Consider the following 17,793-nt stretch of genomic DNA (forward strand, 5'->3'; position numbering starts at 1 on the left):
AGACATATTTGTTATTCCCAAAATAAATTTATGTAAGGAACAAAACCAAGTGTCAAAAATGAACAAGATTCATGCATTAGTTCAGTTAGGAGATTTATCAAAAATATGAGAACTGTAGCTCAGAATTTGAAGGAAGTATGATATAAAATGAAATGAATACTGAATGTGGAAAGTGGTTGCACTTGTTTTTAGGCTGGCTTCTTTTCTTAAACCCTCAGTTTTCTTAAATGTCAGAAAGAAGGAGCTAGGTTTGACAAGTTCCAAGTACTTTCCAACTTAAAATCCTATGGTCTATGTGTGCAAAGGATGATCTTTAAGGAAGATTCTTATTAGGAACATCTCTAACATGTGGAAACCCAGATCCTGAAAAAGGCCAATCCATTTTTACATAAAATATAAGACTATCATTTTCAATTTTTAACAAAAATAAATTAATAGATTCCTATTTATTTCATATTTACATAAATGTTGTATTGCATGAATTTCTACCTTAGACCACAATTTAATTTGGAGCAAGCCTTTGAAATTAGTCAACATCCTTGATAGCATGATTTTAGAACTCTTTTCCTAAGTAAAGAGCATTGCATTAAATATTTACTCTGGGAGATTTTTTTTTTCAATTAATTTTCTTAAAGCTTTGACCTCTGTTAAAAAAAAAATGGTATTGTGTATTTGTCAGACACAGATGGCTCATTACTGGTGGAGAAAATAGCATGTTCTGAGAAATACCTTGGTCCTACACTGACATAAACAAACCAAAAAGTAAATAAATAAATAAATAATGACCTTCCAATTTTTCTGCTACTTCTCTTATTTGATTTTCAAAATCGCTTTTGATATCTTCCATATCCTGAGAACAATTCCTATTTTTCTTCAAGGCTTTGGATATAGGAGATTTGACTTTGTTATGTTCTTCTGAGTATGTGTTTTGATCTTCCTTCTCACCAAAGTAACTTTTGTATGATCAGAATATTTTTCCATTGTTTGCTTATTTCCCCTACCTTTTACTCAGCATTTAACTCTTTGCTAAAATAGGATTCTATTTCAAAAGTGGAGGGTGTAATGTTCCAAGTTCAAAAGTTTTGTGTAACTGTTTTCAGGGATCCTTCTAGGGACCTATAAATTTTCATTTCTTCCAAAGTAATATGATTCAAAGAGAAGTGTTTTTAAAAGACCACAGGCATTCTTTTCTATCCTGGAACTGTGAAGAGGGTCCCTTCTCCACTTATGGCCATAAATTCTAAAGTGCTAAAGTGACAAAGTCCTTCCTCACTGCAAGTATGAAGCTAGTCCTTCCTCCTTATGATCAGCTATTTGATCTCCTTATCCCTTAGTCTGAATTCCAGAATTCATTACAGCTGCTACTGGTACTGCTGCCACTGCTGATTCAGTGACTCCCAAGGCTCATTCTTAGTTTGCTGGTTTTGCAAGGCTTTCTATAGAACCTCTGTGGGATAAACCCTCCTGGCCAACCTTCCAAGTTGTTGTTGGTGTCTATGGGCTGAGGTGTATAGAAACTACTAGTGCTGCCACTGATTCAGATGCCCTAGGGTTCTCTCTTAGTTTGCTAACTGCTCTCAGGCCTGGGTTGTATTGGCCCTAAGGCTATCCTGGATTCTTATATTGGTGCAACACACCTTTTCTGCTGATCTTCTGAGTTGTCTTCAGCTGGAAAAGTGTTGCACTCCATCATTTCGTGGGCTCTGACAGTGGTCAAATGATAAGAAAAGGCATTCTCCAATGAAGAAATTAAAAAAAAAAAAACTTATATGAAAACAAAAATGCTTTAAATTTATATTGATAAGAGAAATGCAAATTAAAGCAGTCTTAAAATATAATTTTACACTTATCAGATTAACTGAGATGATAGAAGAGGAAAGTTACAAATGTTGATGGGAATGGAAAAAAATTGGGACACATTCATTGTTGAAAGAATTATGAATTGATCCAACCATTTTGGAAAGCAATCTGGAATTATACCCAAAGAGTTCTTAAGCTACCTATACCTTTGATCCAACAATGCTACAATTTGGTCTATTTCCAAAGATGATTAGGAGAAAAGAATCTGTATGTTCTAAAATATTTATAGTAGCTTTTTTTTTTGGTGGCAAGAATTGGAAATTTCAGGGAGGATCTTCAATTAGGAAATGACTGAATACGTTGTGTATATATTATATACATTATATATTATTGCATGTAATATATTATTATATAAAGTATAACATTACTATAAGAAACAATGAGCTCAATAATGTTAGAAAAATATGGAAGGACCTGTACAAAATTATTAAGAGTGAAATAAGCAGAACCAAGAGAACATTGTATACAGTAACAACAGTATTTTTAAGAATGATTTTGAGGAAACAAGTTACTATTGTAGATGAACAAATTAATTTTAAAGGACACATGGAGAAAGACCTGATAAATAGAGGTATGTTGAGAATGATTTTATACACACACACACACACACACACACACACACACACACATTTGCTTGTGTTTGATGGCAATCATCTCTAGGGTAGGGAGAAGAGAAGAAAAAAAGGAGGGAGAAAGAAATTTACATCATAATTTTGTTGTATGTTTGAAAGGAATAACAAATTTTGCAGAGTAAGTTTGCAGTTTCAAGTATGATCTTTTTTTTATTATATTAAAAATTCTTGTTTTATTCCATAAATTAAAAAGAGAGAGAGAGAGAGAGAAGACTGGGAAAGTTAGACAGCAATAGGTTATAAAGGTTTTTAAAAGCCAAACAGAAAATTTATACTTGATACTGGAGTTAAGCAAGAGGGGTTGGGGGGCGGGGAGGGAGGAAGGAGGAGGAGGACCTATTAGATGAACAGTCTTGATTACACAGGCTAGGTGAAGTGAAGACTTAACATCAATTAGCATATGCTTGATAATATGCTCCATGGCATAGTTCGTAAATACAAATTTGGGAAAAAGAAGAAGGAAGAGGAGGAGGAGAATGAAAAGGAGGAGGACAAAGAGAAAGAGGAGGAGGAGGAGGAGGAAATCTAAGTTTTCTTTAACTGGAAATGTGTTGCACTCTATTTTTGTGGGTTCTGACACTGGTCAAATGATCTGAAAAGACAGTTCTCCAATGAAGAAATCATAACTTATAGTTATGTGGGGAAAAAAAAGTTGTTAATGTTTAAATAGTTAGAACACTAGACTAGAAGTGGGAAGATCTAGATTTAATCTTCAATTTTATGAAAAAAATTTTTTTCAAATATTTCAGATTTCTCAGCAACAAAATCAGAATAATAATATGGATCACAGTTTAACTGCTTCATATAATGTTCTGAGAGTCTCTATATTTTATCTGTCCTCATAGATGTTTACCGTATTCATCCAGTAGACATCTATGAGGATAGATACAATTTCTGAAGTGTCTTCAGAAAAGTTATATTAATTCAAGCTGTTGTTATTGCAGTTATTATCCCTTGATACTGGAGACTTTTTTCTTATTCTGAATTCTGCAAATATTTTTAAGAAAAATAGTAATGAGTTTAGTCCTAACATTTAGTCCCATGTGTCCAGAATGTTCTATTTTTTAGATATTTGACCTTGAAAGTTATGTGCAACTAACTCCCTTGACAGATATTAATTAGGCTCATAGAGTTAGAGTTAGAAGAAATCTTAGATATTATTAATAAGCCTGCAACAAAGTTTAATGTATTGTTTGCATTCTCATATGTTTCTCCATGTGTGTGGAAAGTAAAATTCTAGTAAAATTCCAAGAATTTATCATTTTAATGGTGTCTCTTAAATATAGTTTTAATTAGCACTTATTTAATTCCTTTAGAGAAAAGTTGTTTTCTTAAATGACAGGTTTTCTTTTTCTGGTCTTGTATCTTATGGTTTGGAAAATGGGAAGTCAAAGAGAAGAATGCTTCTTTCAATATTTAATTTTTCCCTTAGTAATTACTGAGAATGCTTTGCAATTGCTCCTTGTCCATTTTCACTATACACCAGCAATCTAATAATCTATTTCCTTCCTACATCCACTACAATATGCTATTGTACATAAAATCCTCAAAGATGAGGTCACCTACAGCCCTGAGTGATTCAAATGTCACCCAAAATGATTCCAATTCTGAAATATCACCTGAAGCTAACCTGAATGTCTGAAATTTTCACTGTTAGCAAATATTCCTGGAAATCTATAGTCACATTCCTTGTTGCTGTTATTTTCCTTAGCTACAATATCACAAATACTTGGAGAGAGGAAAGATGTGAAGAAGAAAGGAAAGCAAATGGCCTCAATTTGGGGGGGTATGTGAAGTATTAAGAAAGAACTTCAGCTAAGAAAGTAGAAGATAGGAAAGAGAAATTTGATAAGAGATTTCTAACAACTTTGGAGAGTGAGATAGTAAACTGCTAAATAAAGAACAGAATGATTATTTTGCTACAGTGTAGCCCCAGATCAAATTTGATGATATAAATTTCTATTGCACCCAGTCAACATGATTTCATGATTTCCTTCAATTTAATAGTGTGTAATATAAGGCAAGAAAGTAGTATTATAAGGAGTAATTGAGGGTTGGATTTAGCAAGCTCTGATTGGCAGCATGAAGGGTCAAAGGAATTGAGAGTAGTAAATAGTGTAAAGTTGAGCTGATTCACCAACGGGTAAAAATAGAGAGCAGAACTGAATGTAGCAAATGCAGAGCTAATAGCCTGAAAAAAAAAAAGTTGGATGGAAACAGTGAGTCATTATCAGAATGAAGAATATGATTAGGTGTCATAAGGCAGAAATAAATGTCATTTTCTTGGTTCTGCTAAAAATTATGATTTGACAAAGGAGTTTTTGAATGTGGAAGTAGAACACTTGTGGGTAATGGAAGATCAAAAGTATGACCACCTCATTTACTCACAAAGATGGTCAAAATAAAATTGCTGAATTGTGGTGGTAGAGAATCTTGAAGTTGTAAAAAGGCTCAAAGGATATTCTGACTATACCATCATGACCAGAGAGTTGGTCATATGAGGGAAAGTATGGCCAGAACGAGAAAGTATTTTTAGGGAGGCAATGTCATCAGGGAGGAATCAGGTTTAGTGAATATCAGAAGATGAAAGTAGTACAAGAAAAGGAAAAAAAAAGAGCCCTAAGATGGGGAAGTTTGTCACTTATGCAGTGGGCATTTCAGATTCACAGTGGAAGTATTTTCAAACTTCAAGAAGGATATTTGGTGATTATGGTTAGGATGCATATATATGGAACAAGGAATGGGATTTGTACCTCCACAGACAGAGGGGTCATAATCTTTGTGGGTAGGGAGAGTAAAAGATGTGACAACCAATGAGTAATGTATCCACGCAGTGTTTCAATGTTTGGAGAGAAGTCCATTAAGGAAGCATATGATTAGCTTGTCTGAAGTCTTCCCTTGTGGCAGATGGTGATGTTCTAAAAGGCCCACTGCATAGGAGACAGGAGGTATCAAAAGCTAGTTGATGATGCCTTGTCTTCAATAGGAAAAGCATTGGGTGTGGGAGAAATCAATTTAGTAGGTAGATAATATGAAACAAGTCAAGTGGTTCCCTTAGTTGAGTTTAAATTTCTTGGTCTAGATGAATACTGAAGGAAACAAACGTGCTGAGTCATTGTCAATGTTTTCTGGAAATTTTTTAAAAATGGAAAAGGTATTATAGCATTGGTCCTCTTTATAGAAAAGGAAGATAATGGAGTATAAAATATATTAGCACCAGATTATTATTGACTGTCCTACAGAAGGTAGACTGACAAGTCTTAAGATTCTAAAAATTCTAAATTGCCCCAGCACATTCAGTAATTAGCTATAGAATTCTCAAAGTTTTAGATTATGCAATGAAGGCCTTAGCTCAACTAACAGAACTAATAATAGCACAAAAAAAGAACCTCATCTACAGAGGTCCTCAGTCAATAGGTTTAAGTTAAGCTTCAGTCTTTCAAAAGGCAGTCAGGTCTCCAACTCAAGTGATTTCATTTGCATCAGACTATTATCAGAGCCAAAGATGGAGTGAGAGTGGGAATGAGGAGGAGATTTGGGAATCTTTGATAAGAAAATCTTTGCTTGTCCTATTACTACTCTTAAAAAGGATAATGTTTCCGCCAAGAAAGCAAGGAAGAGGATTTTTACAACTAAAGAACTAGAAAGTTGCAAGATTCAAATAGCAACATGATAAGCCATTGAAGCAATACATATGGGAGACATGGTCTAATGAGATTCCTTCCACAACAGACTTTTACACGCTTGGGAAACTCTCTTCAGATTTTTATTATTGCAAAGCCAGATGAATCAGTATGTGCACTATCTGTAGTTTGATCTCAGTCCCTTTTTTAGTTGTCCAAGAAGAGAAATTATAGTACTTGTTCCTGTAAAGATAAATTTCCATTGTAATCCACTTCCTAATACAGAACTTCATGAGAGGGAAAGAAGTCCCAAAAAGAAATGATTTGACAAATTTTATGTATGCACTCTCACCTGCCACATCCTCTGACCAGCATGATTTTAGAACAATTAGATCTCACTTCCTGGGTGAAGAACCTGAATGGCTTTCAAGTTTAGATATGGATCTCTCTAGAAACACAACTTCATAGGTGTGGGTTGACCAACTGGTGAAATATGAATGGGAGCCATGGCCTAGGTAAATACTAGCATCAGCAAAGTAGGAGTTTTGTGATTAGGGGAAGAAAGCACCCTTATTAGGTAGATAGAGGGTGATGACAATGTTAAAGGGAGCTTTGGTTGTGATTTCTGAAACAGAGTCTATAAATAGACAATTAATAGCCAGTTTATGATGGTTTTTTGTAAAATTATACAATGGAATTAAGCACCAGGACTGTAAGAGACCTCTAGCTCCATTAAAATCTAAGGCATCTTCTAGTCTCTGCCCTACTTGGATCATTGGGGAGGGAAGAATTAGAGGGGTGGAATAGGAGAGAAAAGAAAGGGAAGGACTATCATGAGTGCTTGAAAATCAGCATCTAGTCTTATGACAGTTATTTACTCTTTGTAGAATAGGACCAATTGGAAACTTTTGGAAATTCCCGAACAATCTCATGTAGATAACATCAAATAAGATAAGGCCCTTTGACATCGGTGAGAAAACAGTGAAAAATATTCCTTCTCAAGTGATGTAGATGAAGGAAGTTGGGGTATACTGGGTTCCCTTAAACCACCATGTTTGACCTGTGAGGAAGATGGTTGGAATCCAACAGGAAATACTGGAGATAACATTATACACAATACTAAAGCTATTCTTGACATTGTACTAGAGTCAGTAAGAGCTGAATTCATATGTTTCCCAGTATTGTTAAGAGGATAAAATGTTAAGAAGTAATATTTTAGAGCACCCTTCATATCTCCATATGTGGACAACCAGGCCTAAGCTAAGGACTAGAAGATCTCAATTTAATATCCTTTCTATATCATGGCTAAGTAATCCATTTTGTTAAATGTTGAATTAGCTATAAATAGGATGGAGGGTGTGTGACATAATCAGACTTGTGATCTAGAAAGATTAGTTTGAGTCAGGAATGTGAGGAGATGGAGTGAGGAGATATAAAATAGGGAAACTCACTAGAAGACTATTGCAATAGTACAGTTGGGAAGTGTTTGGGGAGTGTCAGGGAAGAAAAGGGGACACATGGGAGAGATGGTAAAAATAAAGTAACATCAACAATACTTAAAAACAGATTTTATGTAGGGGAGATGGGTGGAGAGAGAATGAAGAGTCAAAGTTTACACAGATTATCAGTTTAGGTTACTAAGAGGATGGAGGTGCCCTCAACAGTGATAGGAAAAGTAGTAAGATGGAAGTGTATTCGAAAAGACAGTGAGTTCAGTTCTGAACATATTGAGACAGTAGGTAATTAGGAATGCAAGACTGGACATCAGAGATCTTAGAACTGAATAAATATACTGGATTATCATCTGTCCAGAATTGACAATGGAATCCATGGGAACTAATGAGAAAAAAGCCAAGAAAAACAGAGAAGTGCGGTAATATAAGGGTCATTTAAAATTATTATTATAAACACAAAAATAGTATATACAACCATATGCTTAAATATTGTTTAAGTGTAACTAGTGCAATAATTCTTTTCCTATTTTAAAGATGAGAAAATTAAGGTTCAGAGAAATGACTTCAAATCCAAGAGAGAGGGAATTGGTTGGTCTGTACCTTTCTTCAAAATAGTTTAGTCATTTAGTTTCCTTGAGCCTCAGTTTCCTGATTTGTAAAATGCAGTTTAAAGTAGTTGGCTTCTCAGGCTCCTTCTAGATAGCTATTTTATGATTTTTTTTCATATCCCATTTATTGATATAATAAAACAGTCACTACATTTTTCAACTTTATAAATAGTGAGTTCTTCCACCTGTGTGAATTTTTAACCTTATTTGTTGTTAATGTGAAAGGGAGTTGCCTTTTGGATAAAACCCAAGACCCCTGACTTATAATTTACAACATTTACTTAATGGCACAAAAGAAAACAACAAAAGAACATTCCTAAATGTCCTCTGAGACTTTTCCTATTAACATCCTATTCCAGATTGTTTCGATTCCTGTTCATGGAGACATCCCTTTGTACCTGTCATTTCCTACACCACCTCCCCTGCAAGTGAGTAGGCAATGGTGAAATACCTAACCATTTCAACCTTTCCCTTGGAAATCTAATTAGCATGAGAGAAAATAAACACTTTTTTAAAAAATCCACTACTCTACAGGATACATCCTTTCTTTCCCCATTAATGAACAAGTTCCTGATAGCTACCTAAAATAGTAAACTGTTCAGTCAGCTTGGCTCCTAAATGCAACTGGGGAAGTATATATCATAAATGGAAGAAGGCTATGTTAAAGAAAGAACCAAAGGACCAAAACACCAACCATTCTTATAAATAGGACTTACTAGTTATCTTTTCCTTGGATCATAAGATCACATTCACTAACTGCTTCTGGCATATGTCAAAAAGGGAAAATGTTTTTCTGTCAATTACCAAAATGGGATAGATTCTGTTTGAGACCTAGGGTTCCAACACTATTTTCTGAACATCTATTCAAAATTCTTAAACTAACAATAGAAAGGGAAATTAAGGAGGGTGGGGATAAAGGGTGGGGATGGATAAACTCCCATTTCTGCTTTGCATTGTTATTACTCCTCCCTAGAAAGTGAGAGAAAGGTGATCTTGAACTCAGGCAGATGCCCAGGAATTTCAGGTTTTTTTTTTTTTTTTTTTTTTTTTTTTTTTTAATGAATGAAGGGCACAGTGCATGAAAGCCCCTGTCCTAATTTTATTTAAAATTCATTTTTGCTGCCAAAAGAGTACAACTTACTTTTTTCTCCTTCTTAAACAACAGCAAAAATGCAACAAGTTTAAAAAAATCATATCAATGTGTTACATCTGGAAGTTTACATGTTTTATAATACTTAATTTCTTTCACTTCTAAATGATTCTGATTCTTTTGATGGATAATTACAATTTACAAAACAAAATTACTTAAATTAAAAGAACTGCCACTTTTGTAGCAGCCACTAGTTTAATAAACACTATCATAGGAGAAGGGTTTGATATCTTGGTTTAAAACATTGTTGATATGTAAGATATCAACATGGAATTGTGGAGGCTAGATTTGGAGACATAAGCAAGGTTCAAATTCTTCTGCTAAAATCTATTACCTCAGTGGTATTCAGAAAATCGTTTAAACTCTCTGGGCCTGTTTTCTCACCTACAATATGATGCATTTTGATTTCCTAGATTCTTAAACTGTGGTTCTTGATCTCATATGGGGTGGTATAACTGAATGTAGAGGGTCACAAAATTATGATTTATTATGATATATTATAATATATTAAATATTTGATTTGTATACCTATTTTATATATTTAGATACCCAGGTTCACAGAAAAATTTCTCAGATGAAAAGGGATTGTGAATGGAAACAAGTTTAAGATTTGTTCCGGTTCTAAATCTATTATAAAGTGTGAACAAATAAGCACAATGCCCAACATATAGCAGGTGCTTAATAAATGCCAATTGATTGACTACCTCATTGTCTGCTATATTGGAAGGAGAAAAAAATGTACATACCTAATATGTAAAATGTATTGAGCTTGACACTGGGGATAGTTTCAAGTTGTTTTGAAAATGAAATATTCTTTGAATTCAAGAAGCTTACATTGGTAGGGATTTGTGTTTGAAGGATACAATGGGTACTCAAATGAGTAAATGCAATAATACTTTTTCCTTTTCCATCCAAATAATATGATTCGCAAAAATAACCTTTTATTTAATATGATTGAATTGGACTTCCTCCAACAATTCCATTTTCATTTTTCCTTGAAAAACACATGTTCAACATATTTTATAAATAGATGAAAATATGTACATATACATCTTAGAAATCACATATTGAGGAAGCATTTCTTTAAATATCTGCTATATGCAAGGTATTATGCTAGGCACCCAGGATACTTGAAAATACAAAGTAAAATTATTTGGTCCAGCCAAACTTCTCTTCTTATTGTTCTTCACATAGCTCTCAATAATATACACCAAATTAAGCCTTCTGTTTCCAGAGAGTAGTATTCATGTTTTAAAATGCAAAGAGGGAGAACAGAGTAAAATAATAGTTTTCCCCACCTATACAGTTATATGCATGTTCTATGTATGTACAACTGATTCTCTATTTAGTGGCTATTTTCCCCAAGTTCAAGATCTGTCCCTAATCTTCTTTCTCTAATGGACACAGGATAATTTGATTTACCTGAGTTATCTCATCTCCCATAAGACTGTTTTTCTTTATCACTTTTCCTGGTTGACTCTTTATCTGTTTATTGATTGTTATCTTTAACTATAATAAGGGTTCATGTCAAAGAACTGAAAAATAACTATAGCATAGTACTCCTGACTGGATATAAGAAAATTAAAGGAGAGTGGGAAGAGGTGACTTTCACAACTATTGAAGAGTTAGGGTACACAGATTTTTTTTTTTTAGTCAAAGGGTGATCAAGATCACAAAAAAACTATCAAAAAACATTTAGGACTAGGGTGACTCATTAATCCCTCAAGATACTGGCAGAAAAACATTTAACCTTCCATTTTCTCTATATTTCCTGTCAAAATATGAAAATGAAAACCAGATGCTTAGAAAATAGAAAGGAAAGGAAAATTACATAGGAACCATACATGTTGAACATTCATGTTTCTCAGGACAATCCCACACTCTCCCCTGGGTGAGAGGACACTTCATGTCTGGGTCTGTAATTGACAACTTGTAAATATGAAACTTGGGAACAAATCAAGAGGAAAGGTCACCCTGCTGTTTCCTGACTCCCTGCTAGGACTTGGATCTCTCAAGATTATTATGGTGGCTAGAGGTGGACCTGCCCTTGTCTTCCTGTTCCTAGACCAACTTTAGCCTACATATTAGTAACCTCTAGATAACCTCCTCCCCCCCCCCATATCTCCATCACCACTAGACCAGTAGACATTTTAACTGCAGAGTTCCAATCTCTCATGTTTCTGGAGCACAAATGATAGAGTTTCCATTGCACTTGTATTCTGGCTATATATAAACTAGTGATTTCTTCTAAGTAATAAGGAGAGGAAAATATTTATCCTGGCAGTCCTGCATTCTTCCATTTGTGTACTGGAAAGGACCTAGAAATCTAATCCAAACCAGTAGGGTAAGTTCAGGCCACTTAATGACTGTGTAAACTTGGGCAAATCACTTGAATTTTATGAACCACAGTTGCCTCATCTGTAAAATATTCAATATGAAAAATAGTGTTGGAAGAAGAAACACTTTCTAAAGATTATTTACATACATTAAATGTACATACCTAATAGAGTAGTATGCTTACTTTGCTTGGATTTGACACCTAAGAGAGAAGCAAGGATATGCAGAAAGTATTGCACTTCATTTTGTTATTTTTTCACTAACCACTTCTCTTTTTGTGGACTTCCTGTCTCAGTCTTTTTTTCTCCCATATCTTTACTTGTTGTTCCTTACATATATTCCATTTTTGGAATCATCTTGACTCTCCTTCATGTTTAGAATGTTCTCCCTCTTTATCTCTACCTCTTTGAACCCCTACCTTCCTCCAACAATCAGCTCATTGATAAATTTTTCATGAAGCCTTTCATGGTGCCTCCAGATACTAACACTCTTCCTTATGGAAACTACTTAATATTCTTTTTTAAAAATTATATATATATATATAGTTTCACATACATTAAGTGACTGGTAAGACCAATAGAGCTTTTAGACATCTATTGTACCAGAAAATCTACTGAGTCCGTTTTTAACAATTTTCCCTTCATCTGGGCAAAAATTTCCTGATAATTCACTTTTCTTTCCAAACTACTCTACTCTTTAGGAGAATAGTTCATTTTTCTTTTTTCCTCTTTTCTTAATGTGGCCAGTTTTATTTTTTTTCTTTTTAATAGTTTTGATTTTTCCTTAATTAGAATATTTAGAATTGTGATTTTTTCTTTTATCCCTTCCTCCAACCCTTTTTCTTAAAATGTAGGTAGTTTAAGATAGATTATGCTTGCACTATAATGCAAAACATTTCCAAATTATCCAATTATGAAATTTAAAAAATTATCAAAAGGGAAAAAAAAACAAAAGAATGACAGGAAAAATATGTTTTGATTTGCATTCAGAATCCATAAGTTTTTTATCTGTATATGGATAGTATTTTTGTTCGTGAGCTCTTTGTATTTGCCTCAGATCATTATGTTACTGAAAAGAGCTGTCATTTTTTCATAGCTGATCCTCATATAATGCTGTTGATGTTATGTACAATATTTTCCTGGTTCTCCTTTCATTGTGCATCAGCTCATAAAAGTCTTTCTAAGTTTTTCTGAAATCTATCTGTCATTATTTCTTATTGTGTAATACTAATGAGTATATCACAGCTTATTTAATCATTCCCCAATAAATGGGCATTTCCTCAGTTTCAATATTTTTCTATGGAAAGGAATTATTATAAATATTTTTTTGCACATGTAGGTTTTTTTTTTTTTAATAATTTCTTGGGATACAATCTTAGTAATGTCTACTGCTGGACCAAAGTAAATGTACAAATTGGTTGTCCTTTGGGTATAGCTCCAAATTGGTCTCCAGAATGGTTGGATCAGTTCACAACTCTACCAAGAGTGATTTTAGTGTCCCCATTTTTTCTCATCTTCTCCAACATTTACAATTTTTCCTTTTTTGTCATATTAGTAGATCTGATTGGTATGAGGTTAATGTAATCAATTTTAAAGAGAATTAATTCTCTTTAATAAGATCTTTAAAGTGCAAGATAAGAATCACATTTTTGTTTGTGCAGAAAGTGATAAAGTGCAATGTTATACACTCTTTTCCCTCTGCATCATTCAAGTATTAAAGATACCTATATTTACACAGTGGCTACTCAGTCTTAACTACAAATTTGAGTCTTTCAAATTTGAAAATGTCCTCTTCTGTTGTATTTGATCATCCTGTTAAATGGTGGGTCCAGGAGAGGCCTCTCCACATAAAACAACTACACCATATGCGAATGTATCAAGTAGGCCTTATGGAATGCCCCTTCTATTCTGGTACAATTTAATAATGATGGAGTTGTAGATTTTTAATTCTTTCTCCTTGCAATGGCATTCTTCCTTCTAAGCAATCTGGTTCTTATTTAGCTAATTGATTATTTCATTACATCTATCAAGGATATTTTGTTTATCCTCATCATGAAGTTTGCTTGGAGTTTCCCATTCTTCATTGTAGCCTTCATATTGAGAATATTAGATCAAAGTGAGTTCTTGGAAGAAACTTTGTATCACTGGTTCTAACTTTTAGCCTTATATTTTTCAGCTCCCTGAACCATATGGGCCATTCTTCTTTTCTCAGATCCCCTCAATCTTTGGTAATAGTGATTTGAGAAAAAGGAACACATAAAAAGTATCTGAAAACAGGTGAATTCTGGAATGAAAGGAGACTGACTATTCTGGGCATCTTTCTTAAATGGACATTCTAAAATGAATCCTTCATGCAGATGGAGAGATCACAGAGTTAGAGATTATTTCTAATATATAAATTCCTTGGCAGGATTGAGACTTCATTTATGATGAAGTGCTGGGGTAGGCTAGATTAGTCCAGAGTAGAAAGCAAAAAATCATATTTGTTGAACAAAGAAATTCAAAGAAGTAGAGGATTTCACAGCCAGAAGTGTAGTACCTTCTGTGATTTTCAAGGTTTTGATTCAGGATAGGCCAAGAGTAGTGAGGAAAAAAAAGTCAGGGGTATAGAGAAATCCAAAGAACATCATGAAAGAATTTAGTGAAAAGAGGTGAATTAGATCACAGAATGAACAAAATGGAATGAGATTCTTTTTTTTTTTTAAATTGTATTAAGTTTATTTATTTTTAATACACATTGCTTTATGAATCATATTGGGAGAGAAAAATCAGAGCAAAAGGGAAAAAAAAAAAACAGGAAAAAAAAGAAGTGAGCAAAGCATGTGTTGATTTACATTCAGTCTCCTTAGATTTTTGTCTGGATGCAGATGGCATTTTCTATCTAAAGTTTATTGGGATTGATTTGGATCTCTGAACTACTGAGAAGAACCTACCTAGCCTTTCATAGCTGATCATTGCACATTCTTGATGTTATTGTATACAATGTATTCCTAATTCTGCTTGTTTTTCTCAGCATCAATTAATGTAAATCTTTCCAGGCCTTTCTATAATCAGCTTGTTCATCATTTTTTATAGAACAATAATATTCCATTACCTTCATGTATCACAACTTGTTCAGCTATTCCCCAATTGATGAGAATCCACTCCTTTTCCAATTCTTTGCTACCACAAAAAGAGCTGCTACAAACATTTTTGCACATGTGAATCCTTTCCTTCCTTTATGATTTCCTGAGTCAAAGGATATGCACAGTTTTATATCCCTTTGGATATAGTTCCAGATTGCTCTCCAGAATGATTGGATCATTCCACTCCACCACCTATGCAGTAGTGTCCCAGTTTTCCCACATCCCCTCCAACATTTATCATTATCTTTTCCTGTTATCTTAGCCAATCTGAGAGGTATAAGGTAGTACCTCAGAGTTGTTTTAATTTGCATTTCTTTAATCAATAGTGATTTAGAATATTTTTTCATATAACTATAAAAGGCTTTAATTTCATCAGCTAAAAATGATGTTTTTGTATCCTTTGACCTATTTATCAGTTGGGAAAGATGGAATGAGATTCTAAGAAGAATCACAGGAAAGGGATTTTTATTTTATTTATTTTTTTATATTAGGGTGATTGTTCAGGATAACAGATATTGATAACATGGGAGATACTGAAACAGGATGGCCCAACATGGCGTGTCCTCAAAAGCAGAATTGAATTAGCCCAAAAGAAACATGAGATACACAAAATTAGAGAAGTACCCCAAATGTTCACTGGGTTCTATCTGTGGCAGAGCATTCTGAGCTCATATTGGTTTGATCAGCCACAATCAGACACACTGTAACTCAATTCTCACATGGTAATGTCCTTTTTTGAGAATGAAGGACAACAATCAATCAGTTTAGGGTGATGGTTCAGAATAAGAGAGATTTAGAAATACTGCAGTTTGAAAGAGGCAGCATTGTCCGTGGATAGAGAACTGTTTTTGTTCTAAAAGACCTCTTACATAATTTACCCTTTTGTCCCTGGGCAGGTCACTTAACCTCTCTATACTGTAGGGTAGAGGATATCATCCTTGTGTCCTAATGTCCACAAGTGACCACAAAACTCCCCAATGTAGCTGAATCAGATAAAAATCCAACTAGAAAATGTGTTTTTGTTTTGTTTTGTTTTGTTTTTAATAAATAAAATACAATGCAACATAGATAATGTTAATTTGTGGCTTTCTAAGTCAGTATACTGCTACCAGGATCAGCTTCTATTTGAGTCTGACTCCATTGCTTCAGATTACTTTCTAAGACTCTCAGATGCAAAGAATGAGCCAAACTACATTATAAGTGAGGGTTTCCTTAATTGGAATTTTGGTATCAATTACACCACAAATTAAGGCCCTAAAAAAGCAATTTGGAAGGGAAATGATGGCAGGTAGGTGGCTAAGTGAATAAAGTACCAGTCTGGAGACAGAAAAGCTCATCTTTATAAGTTAAAATCCAGCCACCAATAAGTATAAGCTGTGTGAACTTGGGCAAGTCACATAATCCAGTTTGCCAGTTCCTCATCTGTAAAAGAAGCAGGTAAAGGAAATGACAAACCACACCAGCATTTTTCTCAAGAAATTTCCAGATGGGGTCAGGAAGACTAGGACATAACTGAAAATACCTGAGCAACAAAATAATCCAATTATAATAGCAGAGTTCAGCATTTCAGCTGATGGGATTGGGAGGACAAAGAGGAATGTAATTGGGTCTTCTATGAATCATTTTATCTCCCCAAGTAGTCATGGAGAAATTCTGAAAGTTTTCAGAGGATGATTGCAATAGCATTCAGTTGTTCTGACTGGATTCTGAAAATAATCATGGACCATACTCTATCGTCTCTACTGGACAGAAGAATTGACAGAGAAGAACTCAACCCTTGCTGTCCAAGGATGACCTGCAGAGTTCTATCTGTAAAATCCCCCAATCCCCAAGGACCAAAAAAAAAAAAAAACACCCGACAGGATGGAACTTTTCAAGCTCATTCTATCTACAGATCATCTAATCCTAATTCGTTGAAATTAGAGAAAAGAATAAGCATCTTCTTTGGCAATGAAATCCATAAAAGCATCTACTATGCCTTATAGGACCAGAGCATGCAAGAAAGATTGAACACAGTATTGAATTCATGCTTTTTTGTTTTGTGTAGTGTTTTTGGAAGCTAAAATGTGTAGTGTTTTGGGGGGGAAATGTTCATTATGTGCACAGAACCAGGTTTCCACAATTACTTCATGAGCATTTCTATATCATCTTCACTCTGTCCATTATCCTTTCCCTTCCTCTAATGGTAACCATGGGATTAACCCTTATTGAAAACTGAGGTTTTATCTCATCTAGAAACATGCCTCCTTGTTACTCTCTGACTAACTATGTACCATGCTGCAGAATGAGAATCCTTACCCCTTGTTAGTTTTCCTTTATGTGTAGCCTGTAGAAAATAAATTCCTTACTATGTTGTATTTCTATCCCCAGACTTAGGAAAGAGCACAGAGTAAACACTTAGTATCTATCTATGTATCTCTCTGTCTTTTTCTCTCTCTCAACCTGCAGCCTCTGTGTCTGCCATCTACTGTACTCTAAAGAGACAAAAACAATAGAGGAAGTATTCTCTGCCCTCAAGGAGCTTAAATTCTAATAAAGGAAGACAAACACTATCTGCAGTAGTAATCATGTAGGAGTGTTTTGATCAGGGATGTTAGAAAAAATGGTAATTAGAATTTAGGGGTAAATACTTGACATGTTCTTACTAAAAACTATAATGTTGATCTGGTAATGATTTTGAAGCTGCAGATTGAAAAGGTTAAGAGTAAAGTTTTGATATAAAGTGAAATAAAGGGAATGTTCACCAATCTATCATCATGGTGATGTGAGCAAGGTTTTAAAGATAGGAAAATGAAAGACATATTCTTAATATATTTTGACTTTCAGAATTATTATTGCACTAAATAACTAATATCAGAGCAGGATTTAACAGTGAACAGAAAGGAATGATGAGTGGAGTCTGAGTGTATACTGATTGTTAATGAAAATTGTGTTTAAAAATAGGCCTGTATAAATGGAGGGAAAGACCCAAAGAGAGAAGTCCATAAAAATAAAATTTCTAGAGA

The sequence above is a fragment of the Antechinus flavipes genome, chromosome 5 (genome assembly GCF_016432865.1).
Source record: "Antechinus flavipes isolate AdamAnt ecotype Samford, QLD, Australia chromosome 5, AdamAnt_v2, whole genome shotgun sequence".
Classification (NCBI taxonomy): Eukaryota; Metazoa; Chordata; class Mammalia; order Dasyuromorphia; family Dasyuridae; genus Antechinus; species Antechinus flavipes.